The 17225-nt window shown below is 41.8% G+C and overlaps 1 pseudogene; it reads right to left on the bottom strand.

Moving 5' to 3' along the window:
* Positions 1-948: 948 nt before the first annotated feature.
* LOC142196200 (uncharacterized) lies at positions 949-16563 on the bottom strand (annotated as a pseudogene).
* Between the last annotated feature and the right edge of the window lie 662 nt (positions 16564-17225).

Genomic DNA, 17225 nt, shown 5'->3' with positions numbered 1-17225 from the left:
GGTGGGGGTGGGTGGTTTGGGGTATAACAGTCCGTGGAGTCTCATCTTCCTCTTGTTTGGTGACAGCTGAACACATATTGGGCAGCAATCTCCACAGTGGCCTCTTCTTCTCCCAGTAGGCAGTACATGGGTGTATGATGGAGCTGTATCACTATATACTATAAGTAGACAGTACATGGGTGTATGATGAAGCTGTATCACTATATACTATAAGTAGTCAGGACATGGGTGTATGATGGAGCTGTATCACTATATACTATAAGTAGTCAGGACATGGGTGTATGATGGAGCTGTATCACTATACTATAAGTAGGCAGTACATGGTTGTATGATGGAGCTGTATCACTATATACTATAAGTAGACAATATATGGGTGTATGATGGAGCTGTATCACTATATACTATAAGTAGACAGTATATGGGTGTATGATGGAGCTGTATCACTATATACTATAAGTAGGAAGTACATGGATACATGATGGAGCTGTAACACTACATACTACAAGTAGACAGGACAGAGGTTTATGATGGAGCTGGCAAACTACGAGATGCAGGCAGGACAGAGATGTATGATGGATCTGTTATGGTATATACAAGCAGGACATGGGTATATGGTGGAGCTGCCACAATATATACTTATTGCTATATTAAATATATCCTTTACAGTATGTGCATATACTGTGATCCATAGGTTAGGTGGAGAGCACAGGTACAGCTTTTGCACAAGGATGCAGGAGTTTTTGGCTACACGTTATGTAATAACATAACAAGGTGTCCATTGTGTTGAATTATATGTATTAAAGTGGTGGTCTCATAGGGCATACTGACACCATAAAGTGGGGGCTATTACTTGACAGTCCAGCCCTTCAGGGAATTGATTGTCAAGGTGGGACAACCAAATACATAATATCAACATTTCACGAGTATCTTCTGGATGGTAGGAAAGTGCTAACTTTCCCACACATCAGCCCCTTTTGTTGGCGGGTCCTCCTTTATGCCATATGCTAGTGCCCCCTCAATGTGCCCTTGGGTGCCAGGCTTGGCCTGATAACGTAGCATGCCAGCAGCACTCACATAACATGACCTTGGCGTGCTGCAGGAGGCTTGTGTTGCTCCCTGGAGATCTGCTAACATTGCTAAGAGGAATACTTCTTCTTTTAGGATTTTAACCCATTGTGAGCCTGTTTCGTACTGTATAATCTTTTTTGGGTGGCTATTCATTGTGTTGGTATACTCCAGCACAACCTGGACCTAAGACAGTAACTGTAAATGGGTAGGAATAGCTCTGGAGATAAGCGGTATCAGATGTGTTTGACAGCCACTTATCCCCTTATCTATAAATTGCATCACTGTTGATTTTTGGTAATTTAATCACCTCTTGGTGTAAATCACCCCCCATAAATTCATTTCAGGCCTATATGGAATTTGGTATCCTGCAATATTTAGAGCTATATTATACAAGCTCTACGTGATATGTCAGGAACTTCTCCTAGTCCCAGTTTTCGCAACGTACATAATTTAAAGAGTGTGAGAAATATGTGTAGCCCCCTCACTAGACCTTGTCACTGACAGACGTGATTCATGATCGCTACTGAGGAGCATGTCAGGGTTCTTGGTACTGCCAGGAACTGTTTTTCACTCAATCTGCCTTCTCCTGAATGAGTATGTACCTAAAGTTCCTGCAGGTAAACTCTGACCGACCCTCTCAATGGTGACATCACACTGGCTGCAGAGCTCCGGAGTGGTGTAGCTAAAAATATACAGATTTTCATGTAGTTATTAAAGGGAACTTAAAGGGAATTAAAGGCAACTTATACACTATACACCAGAGCTCGCATAGAGATGAATGGAGCCGCAGTGCAAAGCATTGTAGGGATTGGTGGGGGTCATAGTGATCAAATCCCACAAGAATCTAAAACGTATCCCCATCTGGTGGACAAAGGATATATTGTACTTGTGGACAAACCCTTTAAGGCTTCTAATGTGATCTAATGTAATCCAATATGAGGAAACCAAAACTTTAAACAATTATATTTGGGGGGCCTAGTACAGATTTTACATTGGGGCCCAGCGTCACATGATGGAGCCTTTTCACAAATTCCTAGAACTGCGCTGACACACATTTTTTTCAGTAGTAGCTCAGTCCTTGCCCCTGGATTGTTTCTGTCCTGAGAGCGCTCTCAGTATATATAGGTGTCATCTTAGCCGTCCATTATATGAACACATAGCATGGCTGAGATACTGTATGCTGCCTTATCTTTATATAAGATAAGATAATCCTTTAATAGTCCCACAGTGGGGAAATGGTATAATGAATGTACTCCCATATGCTCTGTGTGTGCAGGATCGGGCCACTAGGGGCCTACTATGGTTCAGGGACACACCTGGCGACCTGCCCCCCTGAGGTCCAATGACGTGGTGGTCACAAATGTGCACTGCAGCTCCATTCACAGAGGAGACTCAGACTTCTTGTGGGATCCCAATGGTCAGACTTTGCTCGGTCATACATTTCTGATATATTTATGGGAATTCCTTAGCAAGAAGTTTTAGTATAAGTATTTAACACTTTCTTGGCTAGGAATGATTTAAGACTGAGCTATGTAAAGTATCCAGTATTAGATATGTAAAGTATCCAGTACTGCCACAGGGAGGCTCTGTTGCTCACGCCTAGCTGCAGGACTGGCCTATATACAGGATTACAGTAGCACGGTGCTATATCTATATTTATAATGGTACACGCTATACACGTCTGACATGTATCAGGAGTAGGTTATGGTAGCTTCTCTGTAACAAAGGACATTTAAGGAGAGAAGTTGTTCTTGGAAAACGTATTGTATTCTCCTTTAAGAAATGGATGGGAGCAGATGCTAGTAGTCTCTGAAGCATGTAAGGTTGGGTTTACAGCACACTCCGCAGATCATGGCTCATAAAATCCCTCTGCCTTTACAGATGTCTTCATAACATTTTATGGGGCCATGCTGTGTTTCCCATAATTCAACTGGGGCAGACAGAGCGCTGGCAACAGGGACTATCAGAATGCCAGTGCTGCTAATACACACCACATGCTATACCGCTTTCTGCCAGCAGAGGGCTTTATCTCTGATCACATTCAGCCTATCAGCAGGTTGTGAATCTCTCACTTGATGGTGACACTGATCTGATTTTCTCAGAGGACTGTGAAACTGATCTGGCTCATTTTCCCTGGCCCTCATCTTTCAGGGTCAGCAGCAATGCTCAGAGTCTCGCTCCAGCAGAGTATTAGAACTGTGACTTCAATCTTTCTCTGCAAGGCAGAGGCACAGGGCATCGGCGGCACTTTGTGACACTTTGTACACTTGGCACCGGTGTTCCCTTTGTCTTGGGCTGTGTGTACATTTTATATTCACTATTAGAGATGAGTGAGTATATTTGATCGCATAGTTGGGTGTAAAAAAAAAAAAAGCGCCAGGGAGGTGGGAGGGGAATCGAATGTTTACCGCATGGTATTCGACCCAGTACACCAGTAACTATGCAAAGTTATAGTATACTATTATTCAATCGAATACTACTCGCTCATCTCTATTCACTATGTTAATGTATTTATTTATGTGTTAATATATCAGAATATACAAACGGTTCCAAAATGACGGTAATATGTATGTGCACGTTGTCTGACAACTCGATTTTTTTCTCCTGGCAGTTACAGTTAAAAAAATGGATACACAACGGACAACCAAAGACAATGGGACAATATAGTCAATGGGTTTCCTTGGGCTCCGTTTGTGTCCATCAAAGAACAAATCCAATGGTGCCTATTTATCAATTAGTCGCTCAGTTCAGATGGGGCATATGGGATTCCAATGGGGTCACACTTATTATCCCCTATCCATAGGATAGATATGTTAGATATAGATATAGTTGATTATAGGACAATCCCTTTGAATACCTCCGTGTTATGTGCAATCTGTTGCACAACTAAAAGTTATCATATGGCAGCTGCGACTTACAAGCAATGGTGTCACATCCTGTTCTTGCTCAGCATCAGTCCCATCACCAGTCATGTCACATAGAGTGATTCTCCTGAAATAAAAAAAATGAGAAATCTACATTAAATCCTCAGAATCCTCAGAATGTCCTCATACATAAACCATAATGCATTTCATTCAATTACCGAGCTTTTCCAGGCTCCTGAATGGGAAATCTGTCTGTATAGCCTTTACAAGACCTGTGGGAACAGAAACACGTATAATATCATATATCTTCACAGGAGCCCAAATTATATATATATATATATATATATATATATATATATATATATATATTTTTTTTTTTTTTACAGAATCCAGTTTCTCTTCCCATAGACACAGATTTACAGAGGACCTTTACAGTCCTCTAACATGGTACATGTTATCTACATTATATATGTTGAATTCAGTGCACTGTCAGCTTTGCCGGTATCTGCCCCAGTCGCAGAGATATCGGCAAAGGTAGATCAGCGCTGTACTTGGCTATGTCCTATAGACCAGGGGTCAACAACCTTTGGCACGCCAGCTGCTGTGAAACTACAACTCCAAACATGCTCTCCAGTCACTTCCATGGGAGTTCCAAGAACAACAAAGCAATTCTGCATGCTGGGAGTTGTACAACACCTGGATGCCGAAGGTTGCCTACCCCTGCTGTAGACTTGGGATGGCAGTGGGCATATGTGACCGTTAACCTATGCTTTCAGTAAACTTCTTGGCTCCCCATAGTGGAATTTCAACCCCTAGAAATAAATCTATATAATGATTCAATCAGCAGAGGACTTTGATAAACAAATATTAATATTCCAGCTTTGTTACATTATTGTATAATTATTATAAAACATTCCAGCAGAGCTATGGTCACTCAATATCATGAAAATAACCCTTGTCAGTAAGATTCAGGGTAGTCTAGGAAGGTTCCTGATGTCTTCTCTGGAGCATGTAATGAACATGTGAGAAAAGACACCTTAGATTTGAGCTACAAATCCCTGGAGAAGTGAGATATTGGCGAGAGCCAGACATGAGCAGATAAATTATTTAAAATGTGTGGGCATAGAGTCTTAGAAGCGGCAGTCATCTCCATACGCTGCCAGGGATTGTATTTCTATTTACACAGCACCAGGCGGATTCACTTTACCCATTAACCTCCTGCCCCATCCGAAAAGGGGCCAAGGGGTGATAATAATCACTGGATGCTGTGGCTGTGTTCATGGTATAACAACATAGATGACAGTATCGTCTTCCACTGTGTGTATAGTTGTATAGAAAACTTTTTTCTGGGTTCTGTAGAGCTCAATGATTCCTTGAGATATACATATATATATATATATATATATATATATATATATATATATATATATAGTGTATGCCTGATACCGCAACTATAGCAACATGGTCATAACTTGAGGGGGTGCAGAGGGTGCAGTCACACCGGGGCCCAGGAGCCTTAGGGGGCCCATAAGCACTGGCATCAGTATTGAGATTGCAGCTTCCATCTGGCCCATAAGTCAAGGAGACACACAGATTACCCTAACCATACTAAGGTTGATTAAACTCCTTAGCACCCGTATCCATCACTATCAAGAATTCGCTGTAGGATGAGGTAGGGGGCCCCGGACAAAAGATTGCACCGGGGCCCACAAGACTTTAGTTACGCCACCGTATTAGCAGCAATAACAACTTTAGGAAGCTCATCCGTTTAAGTCTAATCTTATCACTTATTCACAGGATAGGTGTTTGATCACCGAGAGTTCCACCCATGGAGCATGCACCTATCACGAGCAGGGACATAGTTATAGGGGGTGCAGTGAGAGCATTTGCTACTGGACCCAAAGGTTAAAAATTACAGTTTTTCTTAAAAATTCCATTCAAAATATCATAATTCTAAATGTCACTAGGTAGGTTGTGGCCCCATAACAAGTTTTCAATTGGGTTCCAAGAGCATTAACTCCACTGATCCACAAGGTCAAATATTCAATGCCCTGCCTTTGCACTGCCGCTCTGTTTAATGTCTATAGGACTGACAATGATGGCCATGCACTGTGCTAACCAAAGATCTCTTTGGCTCAGATTTCGTATCAAAGGATAATTTAGATCCCTGGACATTTGCCTTAATGTGGTCTTATGTTTCTTATAAGAGATCTTTAGAGTAGTGTCAAATGAGATTTGGGTCTCTTTTGATTTGGAAGTCATTGGAGGACGTAGACCTCACCGCTGTTATCACCTAATGTGACAAATTTCTTCTTTAAGGGTCCATAGACATAACAATAATCATCAATGATCCATAAACATTGATCGCTAACAATAATGGTGATGTATGCAGTACTAAAAAAATTGATTCTTGTATTCTCATCTTCTAATGTAATGGCGTATAACTAGGATATGCTGTAACGCTCAGATTGGTGGAGGTTAGAGCTCTGGGGCTGACCCTAAAAATTGAAATACTGAGACCCCTTCAGTTTCTCCCATACAACGTTGGTGCTGGCTACTCACTCTGTAGAACTCATCTCTATTCAAGTGAATGGGGCTATGTTGCAGAATAAAACAGGATCAGGGCGTAGCTATAGGAGGTGCTGAGCCCTGGACCCTGAGGGGCACCCAAAGGTCCCTCTGCTGCTTAAATTATACTGCTATCCTAAAGGGCACAGAGTATTTACAGGCCCCATTATAGTTTTTGCACTGGGGCAGAGAAGTTTCATGTTACGCCTCTGAACAGGATCTGCGGGGGTTCCAGCAGTTGGACCACCATTGGTCTGGAATATCCAAGCGATATAACATCAGTTTCCGTGGTGGGAAGTCCTCAATGACCAGAATGAGAGGCCATATTGGAATGCCGGTGGCCGCTATATGAAGTACATACATATAAAGACAAACATATCCTGTCATATCCTAGAATTCAGCACCTTGGGATGAAAATGTAGCCCTGACCCTAACGGGAGAGTCAGAGGATGCGCCAACATTTACTAGGCCGCACTAGGTGACTACAGAGAAATTCAATGGGATGATGAACAGGAAGTCTGATGTGTCCTATCCAATGTCTTCCCCATCAACGCTCACTGTAGTCTTCAGTCTCTCCAGCTATTACAATGTCTATAAGAATCCATGTTATACACTGCATTCAATAGGTTAATAAAACCGCCTATTACATGGGGAAGGGCAATATCTAGATTAGATCTCTGCGTAATCTTTCCATGACAATGAAAGGCATACTTGCATATATTTAATGGGTTAAAAGGAATATATTCAGGTTAGGTTTTCACTGCTGAAACGCTACGTTGTGTATTACTGAGGGCAATGAACGCCGTGCTTCATAGCACTACGGAGAGGGGGAGGGGAGACAAAGGCATTGTCTCCCTCTCAGACAGGTGCACACAGCATGAGGCATCAGGCTTTTGAATTTTTATTAGATGTTATATCCTCCCAGTCTTCATAGCCCCCCCCCCCCCATGTCGCCAGCCGTCTCTCTCGCCCCCCTTTTCTGTTATTTTATTAGCCATGCATATTTCGCATACTCTATCAATACGAGTACATATCCAAATATTAACCTTTTACTCTATGTACAGTACATCCATTCTGCTACCCCCTCCTTCGCATTCAGCTCTTGCTCTCGATATTGGCTACAAGGCACCACCGGCCTGTGCTTTACAGTCTAATTCAATTTTCCATGTCCTGACACACTGCCAAAAGTTGTATTTGCTTAGTGGGCAAACATAAGAGATCCTTAAAATCCCTCACGTTTGAGGTCTGAACTTTCTATGAAAATATACAACAAAAATGAGCTATATACACCAGATTACCCAAGTGAGCCCAATACAATGTCCTGTAAAGATATGCTACTATATATTACACTCGTCTCTAGATGTGAGAAGCAGTATGCTTGATCTGGATGGAGATAGGGCTGGTCTGTGTGTGTCTAAAGGTGCAGACATCTTTATGTCATAATAACTACTTAAAGGGGCTCTATAGGGGCTTCCTAGGATAGGCCTTGTATGTTTCAACAGAGCTAGGGAAACAATTGAGACCTATCATTATGCTGCTGTTCCAGAAGTCGGACCTTCACGACCCCATAGCAAAACTTGTGATGGGTCCCGGTTCTACAATGACCACCAAAAGCAGCATGCTCAGAACTTAAAATGTGTACAGTTACTTTGGTCTCTTTTATAAATACGGACAATATACATGGCGATTCTACAGAACAGATAATGCACCCAGTGATGAAGGGGTAATAGTGATGTCACAGAACAGGGAGGGATAATAGACACAGTGATGTCACAGTACAGGGATAATAGACACAGTGATGTCACAGTACAGGGATAATATACACAGTGATGTCACAGTACAGGGATAATAGACACAGTGATGTCACATTACAGGGATAATACACAGTGATGTCATAGTACAGGGATAATAGACACAGTGATGTCATAGTACAGGGATAATATACACACAGTGATGTCACAGAACAGGGAGGCATAATAGACACAGCGATGTCACAGTACAGGAATAATAAACACAGTGATGTCACAGTACAGGGATAATAGACACAGTGATGTCACTGTACAGGGATAATATACACAGTGATGTCACAGTACAGGGATAATACACACAGTGATGTCCCAGTACAGGGATAATAAACACAGTGATGTCACAGTACAGGGATAATAGACACAGTGATGTCACAGTACAGGGATAATACACACAGTGATGTTACAGTGTAGGGATAATAGACCCATTGATTATGTCACAATACATGGATAATAAACCCGGTGATATCACTATACAGGGATAATGCACACTGTAACGTTACAGTGCAGGTAAAATAAACACAGTGATCTCACAGTTAAGGGGTGATAGACACAATGATATCACATTCCAGGGATAATACACACAGTGATGTCACAGTACAGAGATAATACACACAGTGATGTCACAGTACAGGGATAATACACACAGTGATGTCACAGTACAGGGATAATACACACAGTGATGTCACAGTACAGGGATAATACACACAATGTTGTAACAGTGCAGTGATAATAGACCCATTTATCATGTCACAGTCTCTTTAAAGTCTTCAGTAGTTGATACCTTTTTTAATGGCTAACTAATAATGATGGTAGATTACAACGTTTCGAAGCTCCCGGCTTCTTCTTCAGGTATATCAGGTATATCTTCTTCAGGTATAGTCTCTTTAAGGGAGACTGCCCTTGCAGACAACCTTATGAAATGTAGAGTTTAACAGACCATGCATGATGTCATAGTATAGGGACAATGATGTTACAGTACAGAGATAATATACACAGTGTTGTCACATTACAGAGATCGCGGATGTTTGAAAAAGCCACGGCACTCCTAATAACTTGGTTGGTGCACTTGATAGGGTTTCATCCCAGACTTCAAAATCAACCAGAATTCTTTAGTTGTGCAAAAAAATTGGAGCTTTATTCCGGAAATATGCAATCCACTAAAATAGGGTAAAACGTTTTTCGGTCTATATTAGACCTTCATCAGATCAGGATTGCCATGCAAGAAGAATCAAAGAAGAAAAGAAAGCGTCAGTGTAGCAGTAGTTTAGGAGAATAATCTCCAAATGAGTACGTAGACGCACATCAGGGAAGCTGCTATGCTACAGTATGATGTTTTTGCACAACTAAAGAATTCTGGTTGATTTTGAGTGCCTGAATATATTTTTCTACATTACAGAGATCACGTCCATTATGGCATCAAAGCACAGGGCTAATGCCCCTATAACACAAGGGAAATGCACACACAGACAGATCACTGTGTACAGAGACATTGCAGCAGAGAGTAATTATAATGATAATTATATGATAGTCTGCTCTTGCAGTCATGTATTATATCCTTTCATCCTTGATTTTTACTAATATGCAGACACTAGAAGAGAGGACAGATGGAAGGGTCTAATATATGAGATCAGAGATCCTAGTTTACTAGTATTTATTTACTATGCTTACTTGTATAGCGCCATCATATTTCGCAGCGCTTTACAGACATTGTCAGTCACGGTTCCATAGAGGGATCACAATCTATATTCCCTATCAGTATGTCTTTGGAGTGTGGTAGGAAACCCACACAAACATGGGGAGAACATACAAACTCCTTGCAGATGTTGTCCTTGGCAGGATACGAATCCAGGACTTTAGCGCTGCAAGCTGCAGTGCTAACCACTGAGCCACCGTAGCTTACTAGTAGTCTATAACCATTATGACAATCAAGACTTTTTGTAAAGTTTGTTTATTTCTATTTTAGGTACATTTTATTAATTTGAATCATTACCTGTAATGGAGAACATGTCCTTTAAACATACTATTTGTAATTTACTTCTACATTTTTATATTTATGTCAGAAAGTCAATACTGATCGAGAACATCCCATCATTAGAATGAGAGTGCACTTGAATGCCCATTAAATGATAATAACTTTTTGAAAATTAAGGATGGTAAGGCAGCCACGGATATCCTTTGTTTCCATTGGATGACTGTAGTCCTCCGGTCGCTGATAAGGAACATAGTCTTGAGGTGCAACTTATACCAGTGAGTACATATGGTGTGTTTCTGGACTGTAATATTGCTTTCATTAGATTATCATAATTTGATCTTTGGGGGTTTATATCCCAGAACACCCACTGATTAGCGAAGTTTACTTTTTACCCAAGTACCACACCTACTGCACTCAGTCTCATTCAAGTGAATAAGACTTATCTACAGTTCCAGGCACAGCCACGATTACATGTACAGTGATGTACCTAGTTAAAGGGACACAGTACCATAGCCACTTCACTCAGTTGATCAGTTGAGAGTCAGACCCCCATCATAGAATATTATCAATATTACAGTCCCAAAAAAACCCTCTAGGCTAAGGCCCATATAACACGCCGCAGCAAAAAAAAGCGCTGCAGTAAAAAGCGCAGCAGAAATGCATCACATTTTCAATTATACCTATAGGGAAACCACCCAGCATTTCCATAGGTATACGGTAATTTACATACCACAATTTTCCAAAAAGCAATGTTTTTTTCCGCAATTTGCAGGGACTGTAAAATGCTGCGTTTTTTGCTGTGGCATTTATGCTGCAGCGAAACCGTGGCGTTTACGCTACATGGGGCCCCGTCCTTAAGCTGGGGTCAGAGCTATAGGAAATGTAGGCATAGCAGTGACACTTGGGCTCTGGTCTTAGGTCACCAGGCACATAAAAATAAGTAGCACATGGTAGGTGAGGGCTCTGTGTCATATTTTGCATTGGGGCCCAGCTATCTCAACTTCCACCTCTGCCTTTAAAGGGTATTCCAGGATTGTAATATATATTATCTATCTGTAGATATCAGGTTGGTGGTGGTCCTATACCTGGCACCTCCACTGATCAGATGAGACCATTGCAGCCTATTCACTGAATACCAAGTACAGCGCTGTACATGGCATAGTGTCCATGCTGCAAACAGGCCATGTGATGAATGAACATGACGTCACCGGCCAGTAGTGTGCAGTGTCTCTCACCCAAGTGCCACTTTGAGCAGCTGATCTGTGGGGGTCCCAGGTGTCAGATATTGATAACCTATGCAAAGGACAGGTCATCAATATTTAACACCTAGAAAACCTTTTAAGTGTCCATTCACACCGAGCAAAATGGCGCTGTTTATGGCGCCGAATCTTCCGTGCGGAAAAAAAGAGCATCCCATTGACTTCAATGGGTGCCACTCGCCTTTTTTTTATACGTGCGGAATTTACTGCTAGCCATTTTGCGCCGTGTGAATGGACCCTTAGGCCGAGGCACCATGTTGTTGCAGATTTTCTTGCATTTATTTTGAGTCAAAGCCTATACATGGAATGGGGAATATAGAGGAAGTTTTTATACTTCAACTGTCTTTATAAAATATTTAAAGCAAGTTTCCACTTTTGGTGAAGAGATCCTTGCACAATAAATACATCAATGTGTACATGAAATACAGAGGTCTAATCTGTTCCCTACTAAAGCCCGCGTCCACTAGTTCCAATAGAATGTCATGTGTCACTGCTTTTCACGCACTATTATGGAAGTGTTTGCTCTTGGGGGCAGTAATGAAGTGCGCTCGCGTGCTTGTAACATTCAGTGTAAAGTGCTACCCACTATATATTATATCTATGGACTAATGGAGGCTCAATGGCTTATAGGCAGAGATCATTCACCAGCACAGTAGAATCAAAAGGTAGGGATGGCTGAGTTATGGAAGTTCCTGACGTTGAAGTGGGAGTCACAGTGATTATTAACTGCTCCCAAGAAGCATAATGGGGAGCTATAATTCAGCTTCTTTCTGCTTTATCATTACATCTAAGATGACATTCCCAATTAATTTCCATGACCTCATCCACGGTTATGGGATGCAATATGCATTTTCGGAATCACGGCAAAGCTGCCAAGTTTCATGTGTTGCTAGACGTTTTGTCCAAAGTTCTCATCGTATTTAACTCTGAATTTCCTGGGAGATGTCTTGTCCTTTATCGAACTTATGTAGGGGTAGGAGAGTCTGGGTAGACCTCACAGGACTGTCTGTAGACTAGCATCTTAAGGTGCTGTCTGTTTCGTCCACAGTGTAGAACTTCAATATGAAGGGTATTTATGGCACGGCCTTATTCTGTATAAGAACTGCACAGACATTTTTGCCGTGTAAACATCATTCCCATATTGACGTCCACAATCAGATCTGCTCTTCATCCCTTTGTCTTTCTCCTCTCCCCTGCTGCAGTCCGGGAAGTAGGAGATATATCTTCATGGGGACAGTAACTGCTGGTGGTGTCACTCCCCTATAAATCTTGGTGTGATTGCTGGGAGTCTGGAATAAGGAGGAAAACAGAAGCCCCGGCAATGTAGCTCTTGGCCTTCTAGTATTTTTACATATTACCTTCATTCAGAAAACAGAGACCAAAGTTATGTGGAGATATCTATCAATCCCATAAACTTCAAGTTCTTGTGACTGTCATATCTACTGCCGCCATATGTGACTTATCTTTTATGATATCCTTGGTTTGTGTAGACAAGCTTGGTTATCCTTTTATGTACTGTATTTCAGAAATAGGATTATTGCGGAGCCTACAAAGTCCAAGATATTATGGGTTACAGTGCTAAATAATGCAATGAAACTACATTGAGACTCTGTTCACACTGTTGCCTTGTTTCCTGTGTTAGGGCAAAGACCCCTTACGTATGCTGACGTAGGTCTAATTTAAATATGCAAGCTTGGAGAAGTCACGGATACGCACACACAGTGTAGTGTATTAAGTGAGTTCTGATTTATTGTTACAAAAAAAGGCAATATTTATACAGACACAAGCAGGTTGGACTTATGACATAACATAACATACTAGGATTGGATGTGGAATGGTAGCCTCTATCCATTGGCTAAAGCATTACATTCCATCAGGAAGCTAACCCCCTACAGTTACTGTATCTCAAGGCTCAGAAGATAATTACACATCAAAGACTTTTGTGTCACTTCTTGGATCTAACTTCCAGTGTTTCTATAGACCTCCTGTGTTCATATCCCCCCTTGGAGACAATTAGTGTTACCATTCTATTTCCTTATCACCTTAGGTGTTAGGGCTTCCCGTCTTTGATCTTTTATGTCCAACAATCCTATCAATGCCCATTCTCTTCCTGACTCTTTTTCTCTTTGTGTATTCAACAAATACACAACACATGGCCAGTTTTAACCGGTTCCCAAAGGAAGAGACATCTCGTCCCTGAGATGAGATGGAGATATAACAGCATAAGCCCCCACCTTTTTATACTTAATTTTTCCAAAGATATCATTGTTCCCCCACAATTCCCCCATTAAGACATTTATTATTTTTCATATCAGATGAGTACGTTCACTTAGTTCCCTAAATGCCAGCCCTGCTGGATTCCCCATCTGATATGTTTTGTTTTTTTTTTTTTATAAATGTCTACCACTTATATCTATCTTTATCATAACATCTATTAAAACATATCAAAATTAACTTGAAAAAACAATATATAAACAATATGACTATGGCAATTTGTACAATGATTTGTAATATCCCCGTTATCCATCCACCTATTCCCTTGAACCAATTAACAGGATTCAGAAAGGAAAAAGTGTCGGACCACCAGCTATCTTCATTTTTCCCCACCTCCTTCTCATATTCTTCCCTTAATTTGTATATATTCTCTAATTCTTGTTTTCCTTTGATATTACCTTCTGGATCGATATAATGGCAACAGGTAGGTCCCACCACCTGACACATCCCACCCTGGGCCGCAGTAACATAATCTAGTACCAGGGTGTGTTGGTTGGTGACTATGATCAGCTGATTTTGTACTGCTATGGTGGTGTTAAGTACGCCTAATATACCCCATATTTGATCATCTAAGTAATCGGTGGCTTCTACTAGCTTATCCCAGGTTTGCGTTATCATTGGATAAACAAGGACTGTACTGACTATTTTGTTTCCTGTACTCATTTGGACCAGGTGGGGTCTACCACTTCTCCTAGGGGTGTTGTCAGCTGCTCTCTTGTACAGAGTGTGCTTAGGTATGGCTTTTGCATTTAGTCTATCAACTATAAAGGTGGCAGGAGTAAGTCTTACTATTGTACATGTACCTTTTACCCCCACCGGTAACCACTTGTATGCATTGTTGCCACATGCCCAGTACATCTGAGGAGGTAGAGCAAAGAAGGCTGAGTGTTGGGTAATAAGTTTGTGCACAAGATCCACAAAGCTGGATACATTTTTTTAACATACACCAAGATGGTTGTTTACCCAGGGCCCCACAATATCCAAAATCTCGATTTCCACAAACAAAGTTGAGGTTCTTTTTCCTATAAAGTCTTTCTTCAATTGTCTCATTTACACATTCTATATTCCCGGGTATCTCCTTACATGTGTGATTATTCCCTTCTATGAATAGATGAGCATGTTCCCAGGACGTGTTGTGTAATGTTCTTTCTATGACCCAAGGTGTCCAAAAATCCCCTCTCTTTTTCCCATCATCAGCAAAACTTATCTGTAGTCGGGCTTGGGGAATTTCTCCTAACCGATTAACAGTGGATTTCTTTTGGGTAACCCATCTATCTCCATTATACGTCACATATTGGATATTCTCATTATCCCCAGTAAGGTTACCTTGCCACCATGGGTAATCTGTCCATCCCACTATTGGTATCCCCACAGTAACATTTGCCCACAATTTCCACACTGATTCTTTCGTATTGTGGGTGTGATCCATACAACCAGACCAGTCGATCAGTTCTTCCATGGGGACAGGCACAGCTATGAACGGTAGACTGGAGGAGGAAATGGGTGAGTGAGTGCATATCCAACAATTTTTGAGGGCCTTATTGAACCCTTCTACCATTATAAGATGATGTCTGACAAATTTATTGTCAACTTCTCTAGGTCCCTGAAGAGATTTCCAGGCTCCACTGATTGTGAGTCCTTTTAGAAAGCATAAAACAAGTAATGTCCATCTCTTCATTCCTGCCGTGGTTCAGGAACCTTTTTACAATGGGAAGCGTGTATCCAGGTAGATTTTCCTTCCAATTTGACTGAAGTGGCAGTTGTCAGCAATACTTGGGAGGGACCATCATATCTGGGTTCAAGAGGCTTCCTGGTATGTCTTTTCACGACCACCCAATCACCAGGCTGCAAGCTATGTGTTCCTGAAAAATCAGAAGGGTCTGGAATAGAAGAAAACACCTGCTCATGTGTTACTTTCAATCTTTGACACAAGTTCTGGACATAGCTGGCAGTGCTGTCATAATTAAGTTGTAAAGTCTGGGGAAAATATAACCCTAGTCTAGGCACACTTCCAAAAAGCACCTCGAATGGTGACAGACCTGTCTTTTTATTAGGAGTGGTCCTCACTGAGTATAATGCTAGAGATAGGCACTCTGGCCAGGGCCTTCCTGTCTCTGCCATGGCTTTCTGGATTTTTAACTTTAGTGTGCCATTCAACCTTTCCACTTTGCCTGAACTCTGGGGATGGTAGGGTGTGTGGAAAGCTTGCTCAATCCCTAATGCAGACATTATTTCCCTCATTATTTCACCTGTGAAATGTGTACCTCTATCAGACTCTATCACCTCAGGTATCCCGAATCTACACACAAGCTCAGACATCAATTTCTTGGCAGTTACCTGTGCAGTTGCTCGGCTGACCGGATAAGCCTCCACCCAACCTGAGAACAAATCCACACAGACCAACACATTTTCATACGTTCCAGACTTAGGCAATTGTATGTAGTCTACTTGTAACCTTTGAAATGGATACAGGGATTTTGGTGTGCATTTGGTAGGTGTTTTAACTACCTGTCCTGGATTGTGTAGAGCACATATGTGACATGCTTTTACGTGATTACCTGCAGCCCTTCCAAAACCTGGGGCAAACCATAGTTTACCCACTAGTGACTCCATGGCATTTCGAGAGGCATGCACCTTACCGTGGGCCAAACCAGCCATTTGGGGGTATACTGCTGCGGGCAGACACAGTCTATCCCCCATTTTCCACATTCCTTCACATTCTCTGGCACCAGCCTTTGCCCATTTCTCAACTTCCTCACCAGTCACCTTAGCGTACAGCCCCTTGGGGTCTGCTAGGTCAATATCCATCTTGCTCACCTGGTTGAGACCCTTCCATGGCAGTAGTGCCGCTGCTTTTGCTGCTCGATCAGCCTTCTCATTTCCGATACTCTCAGGGTCTCTTCCCCTTGTGTGAGCTCTGACTTTCACAATTGCCAACTGCTTAGGGAGCAATATGGCTTCCATTAGCTGACTTACTAAGTTTCCATTCTTAATTGGCTTACCCTGTGCCGTCAGGAAGTTCCTGGACCTCCATATTGGGCCATAATCATGTGCAATGCCATACGCATACCTGGAGTCAGTGTAAATGTTTGCTGTGCTATCCTTTGCTACTTTGCAGGCTTCTATAAGGGCTTTTAGTTCAGCCTCTTGTGCTGACATGTGTGGTGGAAGGGCTTCTTGTACTATGGTGTCATGTGTAGTGACTACAGCATACCCTGTAACAAATTTGCCTTTTTCTGTTAAGTACCTAGAACCGTCCACAAACATCTCATAGTCAGGATTCTCCAATGGGGCATCAGTAACATGACTGAAGCCGACTGTCTCTTGAGACATCAGGTCAACACAGTCATGCTGATGTTGGTTGTCAAATAAGTCACCTTCTGAGAGGGAGTTTAAAAATATCTCATCCTCT

Source organism: Leptodactylus fuscus, chromosome 2 (genome assembly GCF_031893055.1).
Source record: "Leptodactylus fuscus isolate aLepFus1 chromosome 2, aLepFus1.hap2, whole genome shotgun sequence".
NCBI classification, from domain to species: domain Eukaryota; kingdom Metazoa; phylum Chordata; class Amphibia; order Anura; family Leptodactylidae; genus Leptodactylus; species Leptodactylus fuscus.
Note: the sequence above shows the minus strand (reverse complement) of the source record. Positions and strands in the feature narration are given on the sequence as shown.